Source organism: Dermacentor variabilis, chromosome 8, assembly GCF_050947875.1.
Source record: "Dermacentor variabilis isolate Ectoservices chromosome 8, ASM5094787v1, whole genome shotgun sequence".
NCBI classification, from domain to species: domain Eukaryota; kingdom Metazoa; phylum Arthropoda; class Arachnida; order Ixodida; family Ixodidae; genus Dermacentor; species Dermacentor variabilis.
This window is the reverse complement of record NC_134575.1, coordinates 97,495,004-97,513,505: the sequence shown is the minus strand read 5'-3', so window position 1 is coordinate 97,513,505 and position 18,502 is coordinate 97,495,004. Positions and strand designations below refer to the sequence as shown.

General features: G+C 47.0%; 1 pseudogene; it reads right to left on the bottom strand.

Annotated features, from left to right (window-relative positions):
- Positions 1-11,353: 11,353 nt before the first annotated feature.
- LOC142591498 (uncharacterized) lies at positions 11,354-14,647 on the bottom strand (annotated as a pseudogene).
- Between the last annotated feature and the right edge of the window lie 3,855 nt (positions 14,648-18,502).

Genomic DNA, 18,502 nt, shown 5'->3' with positions numbered 1-18,502 from the left:
ACGCTTTCCTTTTTATTTATTTATTTATTTCGGATACTTTCCTGGCCCGAAGGCATTACAGAAAGGAGTGGTAAGTGAGAGAAAAAAAAAGTACATAATTATACAATAATAAGTATTACAAAACGGCAGAAAATACAGCAGTCTTGAAATTGCCAACGTCAGAAATGGCAGCGATGGAGGGAGGAAGGTTGTTCCAGTCGGCGCTGGTTTTAGGAATAAAAGAACCATGACACATCTTTGTTCTAAAGTATGGAACACCAGCTTTAAACATGTGATCGAAACGGGATGAAATGTATGAAGGTCGGGTAATAAGATGATCCTTTAATAGTGGGTTGTGGTGATACAGCCTGTGGAAAAGACACAGTCTAAAACATTTACGGCGCAATGAAAGCTCCGGTAATGTAAGTGTGATTTTCATGGAAGTAATGCTTGCGTAACGGGAATAGTTAGATAAGATGAAACGTGCTGCGCGATTCTGGATGGATTCTAGAGTGTTTATCAGTGTGATTTGATGGGGATCCCATACGGTGGATGCATATTCTAGCTTTGGTCGCACAAATGTTTTGTAGAGGGTAAGCTTTATCGGCATAGACGCAGCAGAGAAATTTCGACGCAAGTATCCAAGAACCCGGTTAGCGTTATTAGTGACGTGTTTGATGTGCGTATGCCATGATAAGTTACGTGAAATATGGACACCTAGGTATTTGTACGAGTTGACGGATTCAAGAGAAGTATCGTGAAGTAAGTAAACACGCGTATTGTCAGTGTTACTGCGGCTTGATACATGCATTGTTTTACATTTATTAACGTTTAGTCGCATGAGCCATTTATCGCACCAGTTGGATATGCTTCTAAGATCGTCTTGAAGCTTATCAGAATCAGTGGGGTTAGTTATTTTGCGATAAATGACGCAGTCATCTGCGAAAAGCCTGATAGATGAATGGGAAATGCATTTAGGAAGGTCGTTTATGTAAATCAGGAAAAGCAGGGGTCCCAGTACCGATCCCTGTGGTACACCCGATGTTACGGAAGTGCGAGAGGATGAACATTCATTAGCTGAAACGTACTGAGTTCGATTAGACAGAAAGCTTTTAATCCAGTTTAGTACATTAGGGTCAATGTTAAGCATGCTAAGTTTAAGAATGAGAAGATCATGTGAAACAGTGTCGAAAGCTTTTGCAAAGTCCAAAAACACGCAGTCTACATCGAAGCCCATATCAGTATGGGTAAATAGGTCATTAGTAAAACATACGAGTTGCGTTTCACATGAAAATGTTTTCCTGAAACCGTGTTGTTCAGTCGAAAAGAAGAAATTAGACTCAAGGAAATCAATAAGATGAGAATGTATAATATGCTCCAATATTTTGCATGGTATACTTGTCAGTGATATAGGACGATAGTTATCGGGGGAATGAGTGTTACCTGATTTAGGGACCGGAACAACCTTGCCAACCTTCCAATCGCTTGGAAGAACTGAGGAACCTAGAGACTGGGAAAATAGCATCGAAAGCATAATGGAAGAATATGGTTCAGTAATTTTAAGCATTTTACAGTTAATTGAGCCTTAGTAGCGTTTCCGTCTGTTCTTTTTCGTGCTTGGTCATGTTGTGGTACGGGAGCGAGTACGTGACTCTGCTGACCACTAGGCTTCTGACCAGCTTGATTGTGTCTTCTTCTCTCATTCCGCTTCTTCTTTGAGACACCCTCGTTATCATTCGGCTTACATGTTCTGTCGATTTTTTTAGTAAGCTGATTGTGTGGCTGCATTTCTTGCTTCCTTGAATCCACATGCCTAGGACGCGTATCATGCACCTTTCAGGTATGTTTTGTCCCTCTAGTTTTACTATTAGTTCTTCCTTGGTGGGGTTTCTTTCCACTCTCAGGATTTCTGATTTTTCGGTGGAGCACGCCAGGCCCCTTTCCCTGACGTATTCTTCCACGCGCTCGGCCGCTTCCTGCAATTTTTCTTGCTTCTGTCCCAGGGAGCCTCGACTGACCCAGACCGTGATGTCGTCAGCATATATTGCATGCTGGATGCCATCAACCTTGCTGAGTCTTCGAGCCAGTCCGATCATTGCGATGTTGAAGAGTATTGGTGAGATCACGGAGCCCTGCGGCGTGCCTTTGCGTGGGGTGGTAAAGACGTCACTTCGCAGATCCCCCAATCCCACCGTTGCCGTGCGTTTGGTCAGAAAGGCCCTCACGTAGTCGTGGATTCTCTTGCCGCAGTTGGCGTTGTTCAGTCCTTCCATGATGGCTTCATGGCTAACGTTGTCGAAGGCCCCTTTGATATCTAGGGCCATGATAACGTTTTCGCCTGCTCTGGGTGACGTGTTTATGATTTCTTCTTTTATCTGTAGCAGGACATCCAGTGTTGACAGGTTCGCCCGGAAGCCAAACATGCTGTGCGGGTATAGCTCCTTGTCCTCCAGGTGGTGTTGGATTCTTCTGGTGACTATCCTTTCGTAGAGTTTACCGAGGCACGAGGTGAGGGAGATGGGCCTCAGGTTTTCAATCTGAAGCTTTTTGCCGGGTTTAGGTATCATCACCACGACAGCGTGCTTCCATTCCTTCGGTATTGTGCCCTCTGCCCACAGTGTGTTGAGGTATGCTGTGAGCTGATCTATCGCCTCGTCGCTGAGGTTGCGTATTAGGGAGTTTCTGATCTTGTCGGCGCCCGCGGCTGTGTTTTTGGTTGTCGCTCTAATTGCCGCGTAAACTTCCTGTCTTGTAATCGGTCTGTCCATGCGGGGGTTCTCTGTCCCCAGATAGTCCCCGTCGTAGCCTTTGGGATTGTCTTTGCCGTAACATTTTACACGCACTGCCTCCAATAGTTCCTCGTCGGAGCCTTCGTGCTGGTGGACCAGTTTCTGGATTGCTTTGCCGCTTTCTGTTTTCGTTTTGGTTGGGTTCATGAGGGCTTTTAGTATGCGCCATGTCTTGGCTGTGCTGAGCGTGCCGTTCAGTGAGCTGCAGTACTGCTGCCACCCTTGCCTGGCCAGCTGTGTTGCGTACTCTTCGGCCTTCTTTGTGATCTCTGCTATCTTCTTCTTGAGTTTCCTGTTTAGCTTTTGTCTTTTCCAGCGTTTTGTGAGCCCGCGTCTTGCCTCCCATAGCCCGAGTAGCCGCCGGTCCACCTCCGGTGTTTGTTCTGTTCTATCTATTTCCTGTGTGTAGAGTTCTTGTATGTGTTTTAGTTGTTGGCTCCATTCCTCTATCGAGGTGATTTCCCTTTTTAGTTGTTCGCTGTGCTTACGGAAGGCGTCCCAGTCTGCGATATGGGCTGTGCCGATTTTTCTTTTTACGTTCTCCGCTTCGATTGTGGTTTTCAGTACATAATGGTCGCTGCCTCGGTTCTCCAGCGGGTTCTCCCACTCGGCCTGCTTTGCTCCTTTAACAAATGTTAGATCTGGGCAGGTGTCTGGGCTAACGCTGTTACCCTGGCGCGTTGGCTGATTTTCGTCCGTTAAGAGGTCGCAGCCTGTGTTTTCTGCCGCAATGCATATTTGCTGCCCCTTCTTTTCGACTTTCTGGTATCCCCAGCTCGGGCTTTTAGCATTGAAATCCCCTCAATTATTAGGGTGTTTGACTTGGCTAGCACGTTTGCTTCTGCAAAGAGTTTGCCGAAGTCGCCGTCTTTCTGCCTGGGGGGACTGTATAGATTGACTATAAATGTGCTTTTAGCTTTGTGCTTCTTTTTGGGTATTATCTCGGTTATTATGTGTTCGATTTTCGTGTTCTCAAGTCCTTTGTGTGCTATGGTGACTATCTTGTTGCTAATGAGGGTTGCGGTGCGTCCGCTCTCCTGGCACGTCTATCCTTTTAGGGTGGGTGTTGTATTAGCTTCTTGTAACATAATAATGTCTGGTGGTTTGTCTCTAGTGTTTATGTACTGCTGTAGGAGTGCCTGCTTTCGCCGGTATCCCCTACAGTTCCATTGCCATATTTCTAGTTTGTTTTGTCCTGCCATGATGTATTATTGTTGTTGTTACTTTGGCTTTCTGGTCCGAATCTTCTCTCATTAAAGAGCCTGTCTCTGGCGTCATTAGTGGTTCTCTGTGTGTTTTGGTTTTTTACGTAACTGCGGAATTTTTGGTCTTGCAAGGCTATTTTCTGTTGCATTTGTAACATTTGATTTTGCATTGTATGCATGAAGCTTTTTAGTTGGTTTCTAAGACTCTGTTCTTCTGATTGTGTGGTCTGCTCTACTGGCGGGCTCGGCGTTCGCCCCGGTGAGTTCCCGCCTTGCCTCTGCAACTGCATTTCCCTTATTAGGTCGTCTATTCTCTTTTTTAGCTGCCGCGTTTCTTCTCGGCAGAGCTCAAGTTCTTTTTTGAGCGCTCTATTTTCCTCAGCTAGTTTCTTTTCGTTTTTTGTTTGGTTGTTTTGACCCGAGTGCGGAAACAATGATTTGGGAGGGCCTGCTCCCCAGCTCACCTGGACTCCGCCTTTCTTCTGTTGTTGTTGCTTCTGCTGCCCCGGGCTGCCGTTCTCTTCCCCAGGGGTGGGAAGGACTCGTCCCTGGGTCCGCCACGGCTTCGACTCCGTCCTCGGCTCCGGCCCCGGCTTCGGCTCCGCGACTGGTCCTCGTACCCGGCCCCGTTGTGGCTCTGAGATCGGCCCCTGTCGCCCTCCGAGCTGAACCATCTCGGGCGTCGCCATCGGCTCCGGCTCTGCCGCTGGCCTTTCTGAGGGGGTCGCCCTCGTATCTCTCCGGCCGTCTTGAGTCGCAGCTTGCAATCTTTCGTGCCGGTTGCGTGATCGCCGTCGCAAACCAGGCACCTGAGTGTGCATTGGTGTCCTTCTGCCGGATTCTGCGTCCCGCATAGTTTGCAGGCCTTGGTCTCCGGGTGCGGACAAACGTCCGACCGATGTCCTTGCTGGCAGCAAATGTAGCAAATCTGCCGCGTCGGACGGTATGGATAGCACCACATCTCTCCTCCGTGGTATAGGACTTGCCTTGGGGTTATGGGGCCGTCGAAGGTGAGGACGGTGGATGTTGATTTTCTCAGCATGCGGGCGCTGTGGATCGTGACTCCTTGAGTCCGCACCCGTAGGTTGGCTTTGAGTTCCTCCGGCGATGTTCCAGCGTCTACGCCGTGGATTATCCCTCGTTGGGTGTCCTCGGGGACTGCCACGTAAGCGTTTACTTCATGGGTGCGTTCCCCGAACGTGAGATGGGTGATGCGTCTCACGTATTGGGCCGCTTCCTCGTTATCTGTGCTTACAATGATGTTCGAGCCGTTGCGAAGTCTGATAATGAAGTCTTCACCTTTACATTTCGAGTTGGCTGCCGCCACTACGGCTCGGGCGACTTGGTGGGTTTGCAGCCATCTCACAATGAGCCCTTTCGGTCTCAAAATTATCTTATAGTCGTCTTTCGGGAGCGGAGGCAGCCTCAGTCTGGGCCGCCGCATCGTCTCCTTCTCGCACTGCTTTGACGCAGCTGGCGTGCCAGCTTTTATCGGAGCGTTGGCCAGGTTTTTTCCGCCGAGGTCACCCTGAGCGGCCGGTGGAGAATTTCCGGAGTTGTTCCGTTCGTTTTCTCTCTGGCGTTTCCTCTGGCATTTACTCATGGCTAATTCCCAGTTTTGGTTTTCTTCGCGTTGTGGTCCGCGTTGTGGGTCTTGCATGGCGGCCTCCTCGTTGCCCCTGCCCGCTAAAAGCTCGGGTTCGGCGGTGTTGAGGTAGTCTTCCTCCATTTCTTGAGCGTCTAATAAGTCCCTGGGTCGTCCATCCATTGTCCGTCTAGAATCGGGTCGGTTTTCGGGGCAGTGGTCCGTTCCAGGCTGCATCGTCCCACGGGACGAGGCCGGGCTGCCCACGAGCGCCCGTAGTCGTGCTAGGCACAACGAGGCTTAGCGCTCGCCCGACCACCTGGCAAATCCAAAGTCCGGTAAAAAACCGAAAAAATGGTCCCACCGTCTTGAATTTGGTGTCCTAGTGGTCCGCTTCTGGTCCTCCTTAGGCTCCAAACAAAATTTTGGAGGTCCAGTAGGTCGAAAAGGTCCGGGTTGGTCAAAACTCGGCGGAGCCCATGCGACGCATGTCCGCGACGCATGCGAGGCATGTCTGCAGAGCACACACCTTGGTACTTTCTTTAGGAAGTTTGCTGTGTTAAGGTGTTTATTTTACCGGACTAGGAGCAGCGCAGGGTCGACAGACTAGGCAGAGCAGACTCTGAGCGCGAGCGGCACTCACGAGCAAAAGCACTGAAGAGGACGACCCAATCGAAAGCGCCAATTCTCCTTTACCGCCGACATACCCTGCAATAACATAGACGTCTCTGGCACATTGCTTCATCTTTTCTGTGCCTTCATGTGCCGCTTGCAAGAGGTCTAAGCCTTGGTTCCTCATGCTGCAGCTAATGCTGAGTCGGTTCGATCTAAAGCGTACATCGTCTTCAACATGGATCTGGTCACGATACAGTCAATATAGGTCGGATTTGTTCCAGGACCAACTTTTTGTCTTCTGGCCATTTTGTGCTCGCATGTAGCTTCAGGGTACCGAGATCCTCATCTCAGTTGGTTTCACACTTGATCTGCTGTGGTCTTTCTGTGGAGACTTAACTCTTAATTGGTAGACGTATACTTGAAAGTGCTCTTCCTCCAGCACCATTTCTTTCGAAGGGAACCAAGACAGGGCATCTGCTATATGAACATCTTGTTTCCCTGTTTGTATATTATCCAAAGTGATTCTTTATAGAATGGGTGGTGGTCACATTCCACCAGGATGCATGGCTGTGTAAAGACGTAGTCCTGAAGGCGGGTGCAGCCCGTGGGCGGCGCCAGGAATTTTTGACTGGAAGAAAAAGAACAGGTGCCCAGCAGCACCAAAATAACACCAGTTAACTAAATCGCAATATTGCTTCAAAAGAGTATATTTCACAACGGGAGAGAAACACCTCTAAGCATCGCTAAGCAATGTGTACCTTAAAAATGTGCATAGCAATTCCAACATAGGTAAAGACGCGCTAGATTACAAAAAAAGATAATACACTCTTGTGGCGCCGGCTGGTGATTCTAAATGCTGGAAATAAAAATAACAAAAAGTATATGGGAAAAGAATAACAAACAAATAGATGAGAGGAGAGAATTGCAAAAATAGAGCAAACAATAAGCATTTCAGTCAGTGCCACATTTGGTCGTGCAGTACAGCAGGGGCGCTATAACGTAAAACTATTCCAAACTTTTCTATTCAAATTCTGCAATCAGCCCACTGCGATTGGTCAAAAACTTTTTTGGACCGCCCCCACTTCACCTGTCTGTCACGCGACGTCAGGAAAACCGCGATAGCTCCCCATCTGATATGACGTGCACACACCGACTATCCATAATTTGACCGAAAAAAAAAACAAATAGTTATTTCTGATTCTACGCCTTTTTGCCATTAGCCCGCGCCTATTGGTCAAAAGTTTTCGAGCTGCACCCACTTCACCTGCCTCTCACGCGACGTCACAAAACCGGAAAAGCTTACCGCGTCTGTGACCTGTACGCGTTAAAGATGCATTAATATGCCGAACAAAACTGAATTTTCTTCTGAATAGCCGCAGGCTGCCCCGCTCCGAAAGGAATAAAAAATGGTTGCCGCCGATCGCTCCAGCACTGGCTATTCGCCCCTGTCGGAGAGCATGGGTTTATTTACGTCTAATAAAACTTGCTGCCTGGCCGTGTCACGTTTTTGAGAACTTTCAGCACGTCTACTACCTCGTTCTGCCAACTCTATTTTGCTGAGAATCCGTTTTAGCGTCATTCTTAAGCTTTCGTCGCATGCCGCCGCGATTGTGAACGAGCCATCGCAAGCTCAGTAAGAGAAAGCAGACCAATCGCAGACGCCGGCACCACCCTCTTCATCCGGTTACCGATATTCAGTGCAGTGGCTCGGCCCCATCGAATCCCTTTCCACTTGAGCATGCTCCTCGCTTTTTGTGAGCCATTTAGATAAGACAAGCCGCTCAGTGCAGGTAATGTTATTCGTTTTTCAAGCAAACAAATGTGGCCTCCTATGAATGAGGTGAGAATTTGATTGGTTTGTTCAGACAACCCTGGGGGTGACCCACCGATGCTTGCGTCGGCGGTTACGCAAATTTGACGTCAGGAGATCGGAATAAAAATATATTGGAATAGTTTTACGTTATACGGCCCCTTATTTCATTGCTCTTTTGTAGGTTTACGCGTTGTATGTCGAATGGTGGACGTTATTCACATTTGTACAACTAAAGTACCCCCCTCATTTACATAGAAGTTACCTGGGGTTGTCCCCCCCCCCCGAAAATATATCCTGCGTACGTGCCTGCCTCTTATTAAGTTTGATTACGACTACTGCTACCCTCTCATTAATGTTGTAGAATTCATAAATGTGGCCCGCTATGTCCTTATGGATTAGGAATTCTACTCCGAACTGCTTCTTATCTGGTAGTCCTTTATAGCAGAGGACATGGCCATTTGTCAGCATTGTATAAGCCTCACCAGTTATTCTAACCTCACTAAGGCAAATGATGTCCACACAATGTGTGACAGTTATTCAAAAAGTCCTGCTAGGCTAGCTTCACTCAAGAGGGTTGGGGTTTTAAACGTTCCGAGGTTCAGTTTCCATTGGCGGCCCGTCCGGAACCAGAGATTCTCAGCACCCTCTGCTGCGTTACAGACCGCCACTGAGGTCAGGTGCTCCGCAGTGGCTAAGGGCCGAGGGCCATTGGGTAATGAGTCATTTGGGAGGGAGTGGCCGAATACTGCTCTCGGGGAGGCAATTCCTGTTCTGGTGAGGGAGTGTCTGGCTGAAGCTTAGTGGGTCTTCCTAATTTGGTTGTACCTGAAATTTTGTAGGCCCATTTGACTTCGGCGTTTTTGCCGATGACAGGCGCTACTCCAAGCCTGTAGATGTAGTGCGCCAGGGGAGGTGAATTTGAGTTTTCCACCTTCAAAAAAAAAAAGCACGAGGATTCAAACTTCTGACTGTGGCAACAGAGCAGACGATTCAGCAGATTCAGCGTCTGTTCTGTGGCAACAGAACAGACGAGCAGCCCAGACGATTCTACATGCTTGAATTATCCGCGATATATCGGTTTTGCTGAAAACGGCAGGTGGTACTAAATAGTATTTCTCAATGGTTCCAACATCGTGGTTTAGGAGTCACCCGTACGCATGCGGCCATGATCGCGGCTAGATTCACGATATATTTTCGGCAAATTTCAATAGCTCTTAAAAGTAGTGTGGAAAAGAATAAAACGAGAAAATAAAAGCTTTCAGCGCTTACCGCAAACTTACGAGTCACCTATCGACGTAGGTGCACCAAACAGCTTACAGTCCCGTCTGCCTGCTTCAGGCATTCGAGAAGTCTTTCCAAACGAGACGGTACTGATACTGATGCGCCGCCAACGGCTGAGACGTCGGATGTCAGGAGGGTGCATTGACAGAGGCTTTCGCTCAAAGGGCGAATCCTCAGAGTGGCGAGACGGGCCGCCAGAACAGTATGGTTCCAAGCCGCGTGTAAAGCTGGCGACCTTGGAAGCGGTCTTGCTTTATGCTTGCAAAACGCTTATACGATGCCTCCTTTAAGCTACAGCGAATGCGTCTGCGATCAGTTAGACATCGTTTGTATACTACGCGCGGGAAAGCTATTGACGTCCCTTTTGCTGGCGCACTTTCCAGAATAATGAGGAAATCCCGAAGAACTGCTGACTGTACTATCCCTGTTTATGCCATTACTAATGTTCAGTTGTCGCCTGTCAATACTTCTAAATACTTAGGTTTCCACATAGATAACAATTTATCAAGTAATACACATATAAAACACGTCATTCGCAATGCGAATCGCACTCTTAGTTTTTTTTTGCGAAATACATTGCTTTCCTTCTGGTTTCCTTAAAACTTCTTTATAAAACTTCAGTCAGGTGCACGCTTGAGTACACTTCTTCAATCTGGGATCCTCACTCCTCTACACTTGTAAACGCACTACAAGCCATCCAAAATCGTTCAGTTCGGTTCATTGGTCCTAATTATTCTCGCACTGCCAGTATTACTTCAATACAAATTCCTCTAGACGTTCCTAACCTTTCTATCAGAAGGAAACAGGCCCGCCCCCTATGTACCTTTCATAATATCTTCTTTATGAATCCTGAACTGAAACGCACATTATTCCCGCCACCTTGTTACCTTTCATCCTGCGTCGACAATAACTTCAAAGTTCAAGTGCCGTTCTGCCAGACCAACATGCACTTCCACTCCTATGTGCTGAAGACATCATTCGAATGGAATCGGCTCCACCCTCCATCTCCAGCAACCCTGAGCATGCATCATTCAAGACTGCCATTTTGAACTTGTAGCGCCATTGCTTTGTGTCGCCGCAATGTCATTGAAATGATTTAGGAGTAATATACGGGTTTCATTGTTGCATTCACATACAAGGATGTGGCCAAGTACTGCACCAGGGTTATGCTTAAGTTCTAGCTATCATAAAGAAGTAGTACTACGGTATCGAACAAAGTCACATGCGTAAGCAGTGTTATCTAAACTCACTTTGTCGAGGGTTAACTTCAACGGCACGTCCCTGCTTTTTGCGAAAGCAAAGAGCTTGCGTCGGGCAATGGGTGTTTGGACGGAACAGCCTTCGCGAACGGCGAATTCAGTCTTTCAATTTATAGCCATTTTCTATTATGCTTTGATTATCTTTATAAAATGTGAATTTGACAATTATTTGCCTCTTCTATCTTTCGAACTGGCCAAGGCGATGTGCGCGTCCTATTTTGGTGGGTACAATGGTAATGGCTAGGAGCTCACTACACAAGTTAAAAACTTTTCGTTCAGATGATGAGCATCATTCGCTTCAATCATCAGGGATGCCAAAGAAGGATAAACTACAGCGCCGAAGTCTAATTTGAGCATCCCCACAATGCATTTCTATTGTTTTAAGCTGCCTCGAGATATCATGACATTTGTCAGAAGACTCGGGCGATGAGCCATGCACAGAAATTACGTAAATTTGACGTCAGGAGATTGGAATAAAAACATATTGGAATAGTTTTACGTTATACGGCCCCAGGTTTCACAAACGCAAATAACAGCTCTCGGTCTATACACTGTTCACTACACAAGCGAGGCTACCAATGTGGCATCGGACAGCACCCTATATGGAGTCTCCTTCAAAGTGATGACAGGGACACATAAAGGTTTCGTTACAACCACTGATGCCAATGCCTGCGCTTTGACAGTATAAGACAAAGCACAGCCGGGATTTACTCGATGGTGAAGCTGGTGTTCTTATACTGGTATATGTATTGGTCCTACGACTGTGCCGCACAATTTTCCCACGAGATCGCCCCAAAGATATGATGGGGTATCATTATACCGGCATGCTAGTGCAGACGTATACATCGATTACTGTGCTCAACTTCAAACATGTCAACAACACGTTGAAGATCTGTCTTATTGGCAAGAGATGTTGCTCGACCGGAAGCACAGCTAGGTCACTCAGACGGCTATTTATCTTGCTGCGAAGTCTTCAATCTTTGAAGGCACGAAACCAAGTGCTCGCAAGACCATGGCGGTATCGTAACGGCGATAAGACCAAGCCTCTTCAGGTCGTGGAAGGCTAGATTATGTTCTCCCAAGACAGTCGCCAGTTGCAGCAGTGTCTCTCTTACACTTTCGGCTTCGATGCGCTGAAGAAGTTTCATTATCAGCTTGCACTCAACTTCAATGCTTTCGATGTCGCATGTATAGTGCTCGGTGGAAGGCTTCAGTAAGATGTCCATGAAATTCTCACTCCGTGGGTGAAGGTTGCTAACTCCGCAGAGTACATCATCGTTTTCCCTGAACCGCCTAGTCAGCTCCGCAATCAGGTGGTCCAAAACGGGCGGAAAAACTCTAACTCTGAATGTTTCCGTTGAATCTCGAGACTATTATTCAATGGCCTGTCCTTCACTCAATACATACTGTTCTAAATGCAGCGGAAGGCGCTTCATTCTCTGCTTTTTTCTTTGGGACACCCTGTTCTCCTCAGAAACACTGCCGGTCTGAGCCCAGAGTGTCAAATGCGTTCGGCGAAATTCTCATTTCGGAGAACTCGTCAATGACTGCGCGTGCCATGAGGCATGCCTGACTAAAATTGCAATCTCTGCTTTGCAATAGGTCCGAAAGAACCTTAAGGCGGCGGAGTACCTCGGTAAATAGACTTAAATGGAAGAGAAACGAGAAGTCCGTTTGCTCAAGCAGACCCTTAGCTTCCGTTGCTTGCCTGCTGTTTTTAGCGATGACTTCGCCGAGGCAAACAAGGATAGCAGGAAAGCGTTTCATTGTTGCTGTGCAAGCCACTATCTGGCAGACCTATTGTGTATCGCTGAGATGCTGCAGCTCTATCACTGACAAAGAGTGAATTGCAGATCCACTCAGGAAAACATAGAGGCATTCTAAACGAGAAAAAAAATATCTCACCGGTTTTATCAGCTTGCAGACATCCGCTTGTTCATGCAGGTAACACTCACACCATCATGTGTTTGAGCAATGCACAGCCGAACATCTATGCCACAGCAATTCAACGTTTCATTTACGTAGCCCAGGAGTGACTTTGCATCCAAGTGGTCAGCGTTGCCGAATCCAAGAAACCGCTCAAAGATAGCCCCAGTTGCGTAGTACCTTAGTACAACTGATAATTGTTCCGTCTTGCTTAGGTCCTTGGTTTCATGGGCAATAAGTACAAAGTACTTGAAGGTTTTCATCTCTTCCTTTTTTGATTGTAAATGTGATGTGGCTAAGAATTTCGAGGATCTGGTCGTGTATCCAGTGACGAACGTGCTTCGCGTTCGCTGCTCCACCACTGTTTCTTTCCTACAATGTCGTCATATTTCCCAAACAACTTCAAGAGCTCAACAATGTTTCCCTTGCTTTCACTTGTGGCACTTTCATCGTGGTATCTCTGAGGGATTCCCTGAACGGCAATGAATCGCAAAATATCTGCAACTCTTCCTATACAGAGGCGATTTTCCTGCGCCCCCCTGGAGTACGCGTCGCTGAGATGTGTTGCAAGTGACTTGCTGTCTTCCTGGCTTAATCTGCGTGCAGGAAACCCACGATGTCTGGCAAGACTTATGAGCGAGCGAGTTTTCGTGCTTTCTGAGACCAGCATCTTTTTCTAGGGCTTTCTTCCAGTTACTGTATCCAGCATTGACAAATGAAGTTTTCTCATTGGCACCAGTAGAAAACATTCTGCAAGGGTAACAGAAAGCTGCGTCAGCCTGCGCGCTGCACTCCAACCAAGAAAATAGGTGGTACTAGTCGGAGTGGAAGCTTATGCTCAATTTGCCGTACTTCGTAGATGGAAATGCGTTCAGTATTGGCTGTGTGGGTGACTCTGTCTTAAATTTCGAAATGTCCAACTTGCCTGCATGGTCGACATCCACATCCGAGGTGGTGAATTCGGTCGCGGAATCAGGTTCATCCCTTGCTGCACACGATGCAGAAAACTCATCGGACTCACTGTCCATTTGCAATAACCAGGACGGACGGGCGTCGTCGGAAGTGATGCTGTTCACAGTCTCTTCAAGAGGAGTCAAAATAGAGCGCTGAGAAGTATTTTCTTGTTCATGGCGCGTCTCCAAATTTCTCATTGTTGGAGCAGAAAGCTTGGTGTGTACGCATTGCTGCTTGGCCCGCTTGCTCGCGTTCGAAAAAAAGTCGGCAATGAACCTCTTATCCAACATCCTAAGGCAACCCAAAGGTCCTGTGGCGTTGAATACGTTGGAACCTCTTCTGGTGGCGAGATGGGCTGGCTTTCCCTCCCGCGTTATGAGCACTGCTTGCGAGCGAGCAAACGAACTGGCTGAAGTTGTTAGTACCACCGCTGCAGTGAACTAGAAGACTAGAAGGGGTCAGTGCAATGAAGGGAACTGCTGCGTCGCAGCGTGAACGGTGCGCCCTGGCACGATCGTAGCTGCGGCGCTGTCGACGCTCATTACTGAAGCTCCTGGTACAACTCAATACGGCGAAGAGCGTTTCTTAGACGTTTACGAAAGGCAAGCCACCCTATTCATCACCTGCCTATCCAGAAGTCAGCACAGCTTTCGCGCCGCCAGGTCAAGACCCTCTACCTGAACATGACAAGCTGAACTAATGGATGAAAGGGGCCCAAGTCGACTGCTACTTAAGAACAGCGCCGACCTTGGATTCCTAGGTTACAATACGCTTACACATGTCATACCGTCAAAGTCGGGAGTTCGGCGGAACGTTGTGAAATCCTGGCGGTATATTACGACCGGCTCAATATTTGTAATTCGCCCGGATACAGTCATCAGGTTCTCTAGTCTAGTTGCCTAAGGAAGACGAGGGGATAAAAAGTGGAGACCTTTCATTCAGAGAGGCTTATGTGTCCCGATGTGAACTCGGACGTTTAATATGCTCCTACATGGAGTGGGCTTCCGTACCTGGAGCCCTTGTACATAATGCAAATAAACCCGTTTAAAGCGAAGGTTCTTTTCCTTCGACGTTCCCACTGCTGCTGCTGCTGCTGTCTCGCACACTGCATTGGAGGGTGGCTCAGTGCGCGTGTATACATAACAGGAGCGCGGCAGAGAAGGCGACGCGAGAAACTCGCTTGGACTTTGCATCGCGTAAAATGTGCACATACCATCTGGAGATCCCTGGTCGTCGCTCATGAGCAGCTTGACAGCTGTAATTATCCGTGACTCCTCGCAAAAGCATTGCAGAAAGTGCAGCGCTTACCCTTCTACTAACGTGCAAGTCCAGAGGCTATCTAGAAAGAATGGTAGAGAGGAGGGGCAGAGGAAGCAGAGATAGGGTAGAATAGACGCAGTCGCTAAACGAGTGAATAACAGCCTTGTCATAAGAAGCCAGCAAAAATTGACACCAAGGACAACATAGGGAAAATTACTTGTACTTACGAAATGAATTAAAGAAAATGAAATTAATGGAATTGAAAGTGGACGAAAAACAACTTGTCGCAGGTGGGGAACAATCCCACGTCTTCGCATTACGCTTATGATGCTTTACCAATTCCGCTACCGCGGCGCCGTTTTCCCATCTACTTTTTGGGGCATTTATGTTTTCTACTAGAACCCTGGGAGTGTTAGCCAGCGCCTCCACTCACAAACCTTGGTGGTGGATGTGTAACATCTTTTCTGCCGCAGGCGACACGAGTACGTGAACTTTATGGGTCAAGGCAACTGGTAAATAAACCCACGCATGCCACCTGAAAACATCAATGTTGTCGGATTTGAGACCCTCGTTAAGTAATAAACCCAAAACCACTTTTCTACGTACTTTTTCGCTGAAGCGCCACGACGCACGCCCTAATCTTTCTAGGTATTTGTTTTTACGTCACCCGCTGTCCCTGGGCGCGCAGTCTGCTTGGCCCAGCCCGCATTCGCAGAGTTTAGGCGGACTAGATAAGTTAACTTTAAATGCGTGGGCATTTGTATGCTTACCCAACAAGAAAACCGCTTTCGCGAAAGCGCCCGCAACAGCGAGCGAATTTGCCATTCGGCTGCCTCTCACATCAATGCCAACGAAGCGGCAAGTACACAGTGCTGACGGTGCTCGCAGCAAATGCCCCACTCTGCCACTTGCGCAAATCGCTTTAAATTTACGTGCGTGCGCGTCTAAGTGGCGAGAACACAGCGCGCAAAATTATGATTCATTGGACTACCAAAGTTCTACATATGTCCACCATTCATATGTAAGAGTCGTTCTTGGATATCCATGGGATCGTCCCATGCACGCAAACTGATGTTCACATAAGCGTCTAATGAACGTCATAATGGGATGTTCAGACGTCCAAGAGATGTCTAAATATGGATTATTGTATTGCATAACCCAGAGCATGCCCTAGGGACATTTTGTCAGGATGTAGCACGCTTCTGGGACATTTTGTGTTACATATCGTCCAAAGGACATTCGTGGGACATTTGGTTTTGGATTTAGGATATACACGGGACGTTCAAACTGATAAATTAACATAATAGGGGCGGTCTGCATAATGTGCCGTAGCAGTGCAACAGGCTTGCTGTATTTTACATACCATTAACAAAGCTTGGCCTGGTTTTGTGTTGGCCTGTGGGGCAATGATGAAAAGGAACTGCATGGCTCTTGAAATCCCAGTGGCCCAATAACGCTACCAACCATTAACAAGATTAAGTACCGGGACGCGGGCCAGGAATGCACCCCACGGCATCTCAAAGCATGCTAAGGAAGGCTGCAGTGCAGCTAAGCATTGTGCACATAATTCCCTGCTACGGTAAGCTAATACATTACATACAACTTGATACAACTGCATTAAATCAAAACATATAGACATGCACGCTCTACTTTTTGGGGGCTAACAGGAACGAAGCTACAGAATTAAATTCTGCAGGCTGCTGAATCAGTTGACAATCTGATTAAAAATACAGCATTTAGTTCATAAAACAGTAGCAGGAAAATCAGAAGTTCAGCTCTCAACTGCATTCAGCAGTTTTCAGTAAAGCGCATCAACGCAAACAAATAAAATTCAATAATTTCATCACACAAGCTCAGCCATTAGAAGTTATTTATGATGCACCATAGTTAGTAAAAGTGTGCATGAATTTAATTGTTTGCACATGCACTTTGAGTAGCAAGAAAATTTAAGAATGCGCAGTGGAGCCACTACGGAAGTGACCATGGGACTTGGCTGTGGGCTCTTTCATAGTCGCAGGCACACCAATGCAAAATTTGTGGAATACTTCAGATATGTTAGCCACTTTAGGTTACCAGAGCCTTTCTCTAGGCCATATTTTCTAGCTACAGACACTAACAAGAGTTATGCTAAAGCTGTCACAGCTACATTAGACATTAATGAAATTACTTGAGACTAGTTCAGTGGTCATATATGGACACAAACAGCTTCTGTATCATCATCCATTTCTATAGCTATTGTGTATCCATAACAAATTCTGGTAAATGTCTCCAGAGCAAACATTGAAACTTTCAGTTGAGCTAATATTTGCAGATGCACCTCAGCCAGTAAAAGAATTTTAAAAGCCCTCTGCAAGAATGGGGCGTACAAAGGTAGTAGGAGGCCTATTGCAGGCTGGCTCACTTCAGCGGTCGCAGGCACATAAATGCAATATATGCTGTAAAATTCACAGATGTCTTAACCATGAAGGAAGCTACTCCAGCCTTTCTGCGGGCATGCTCCAATAGTGTCACACAGTGAAATTACTAAAGATTTGAGAGATACACTGGGCATTAATAAAATTACTAAAGGATCACTTAAGCAGTTGCAGACAAGAACATTACTCGAGAGTTCACAGGTACAAAAGCTGTTACAAGACACTTGCTTCAGCACAACACGAAACTGATTTCACAGGTACTAGAAGTGACAAGATACTTGCGGTACTTGAGTGGTCACATATACAAATTCACCGTAAGTGTTCACAGGCTCGAAGGCTTCTAAGCAAGTAAACAGAAGCTGAATGTGGCCTTTCCGTGGTCACAGCCAAATATTGCTGAAGCCGTCACATGTACCTTGGCGACTACTCACTTAACTAAAGGTTATCAGCATGCTCGCTTCAGCAGTCATGGACACGAAAATGCGTTGTACAAGTTCACCTGTATCAAAAGTTAACAGAGGATTTGTGTGGGCTTTCTTCAACAGCCACAGAGACAAAACTCAACCCAGAGTTTACAGGTACGTCGGCTCATAAGGAAGTTACCACTCGCTGGGTGCAGCCTTTCATCCATGGTTGAAGATGCAGAACAGGAGAGATCACGGGTACACTACACAATTTAGTAGCCATCTTGTAGGATCAGTTCCAGTGGTCGGAAACACGAAAATGCACAGTTGATATCAGAGGTACTAAGAAAGTTAGCAGATTTCTGTGCGCTTGTTTTTGTGCTGATCATCTGATCACCAACGAAGAATGATGTAGACCCACAGTGACACCATGCTGATGGCAGGAACACAGCGTGGCTGTAAAGTATGCAAGAAAAACGTGTTAGCAATGTGTACGAATATTACTGTCCACCACGGGCATGTTAACCACTTTCACATTTAATAGCAATCTGCTGGTTGTGACAGCAACTTTGCTTCCTACGGACTTTATACAAACTTCCTGAGCTACAGTCATCAGAAAAGAAGTTGTAATGATTTCAACTCTGCACAACGGTAAAAAGAATTCTAGTCTCTACGTCAGCAGACCTTTGTCAAACAGCAAAGGCGAAGCAGTGATTGCGACAGCAATTTACCAGACAGCTATAATTAAACAGCTGTATTCACCAGTGTACATTGCAGCAAACCATCACTTCCTCGTTAAGAAACTTGAGTGTTGTGCGCAAAGCCAAACATTAACACATCTCACTGACGGCAAACTCGCTGTAGGAACGCTGGCATGATGAAGCGAAGAAGCAGCGACGAACGATTGCTTCCCAAGCGCAATGCACTTCCAGAGCCAAGTTTATGCTACCTTTGACACAGCTGCGCGAGAACAGCCCCCACAAAACCACAACCCACCGCGGCGCACGTTCGCATCAGC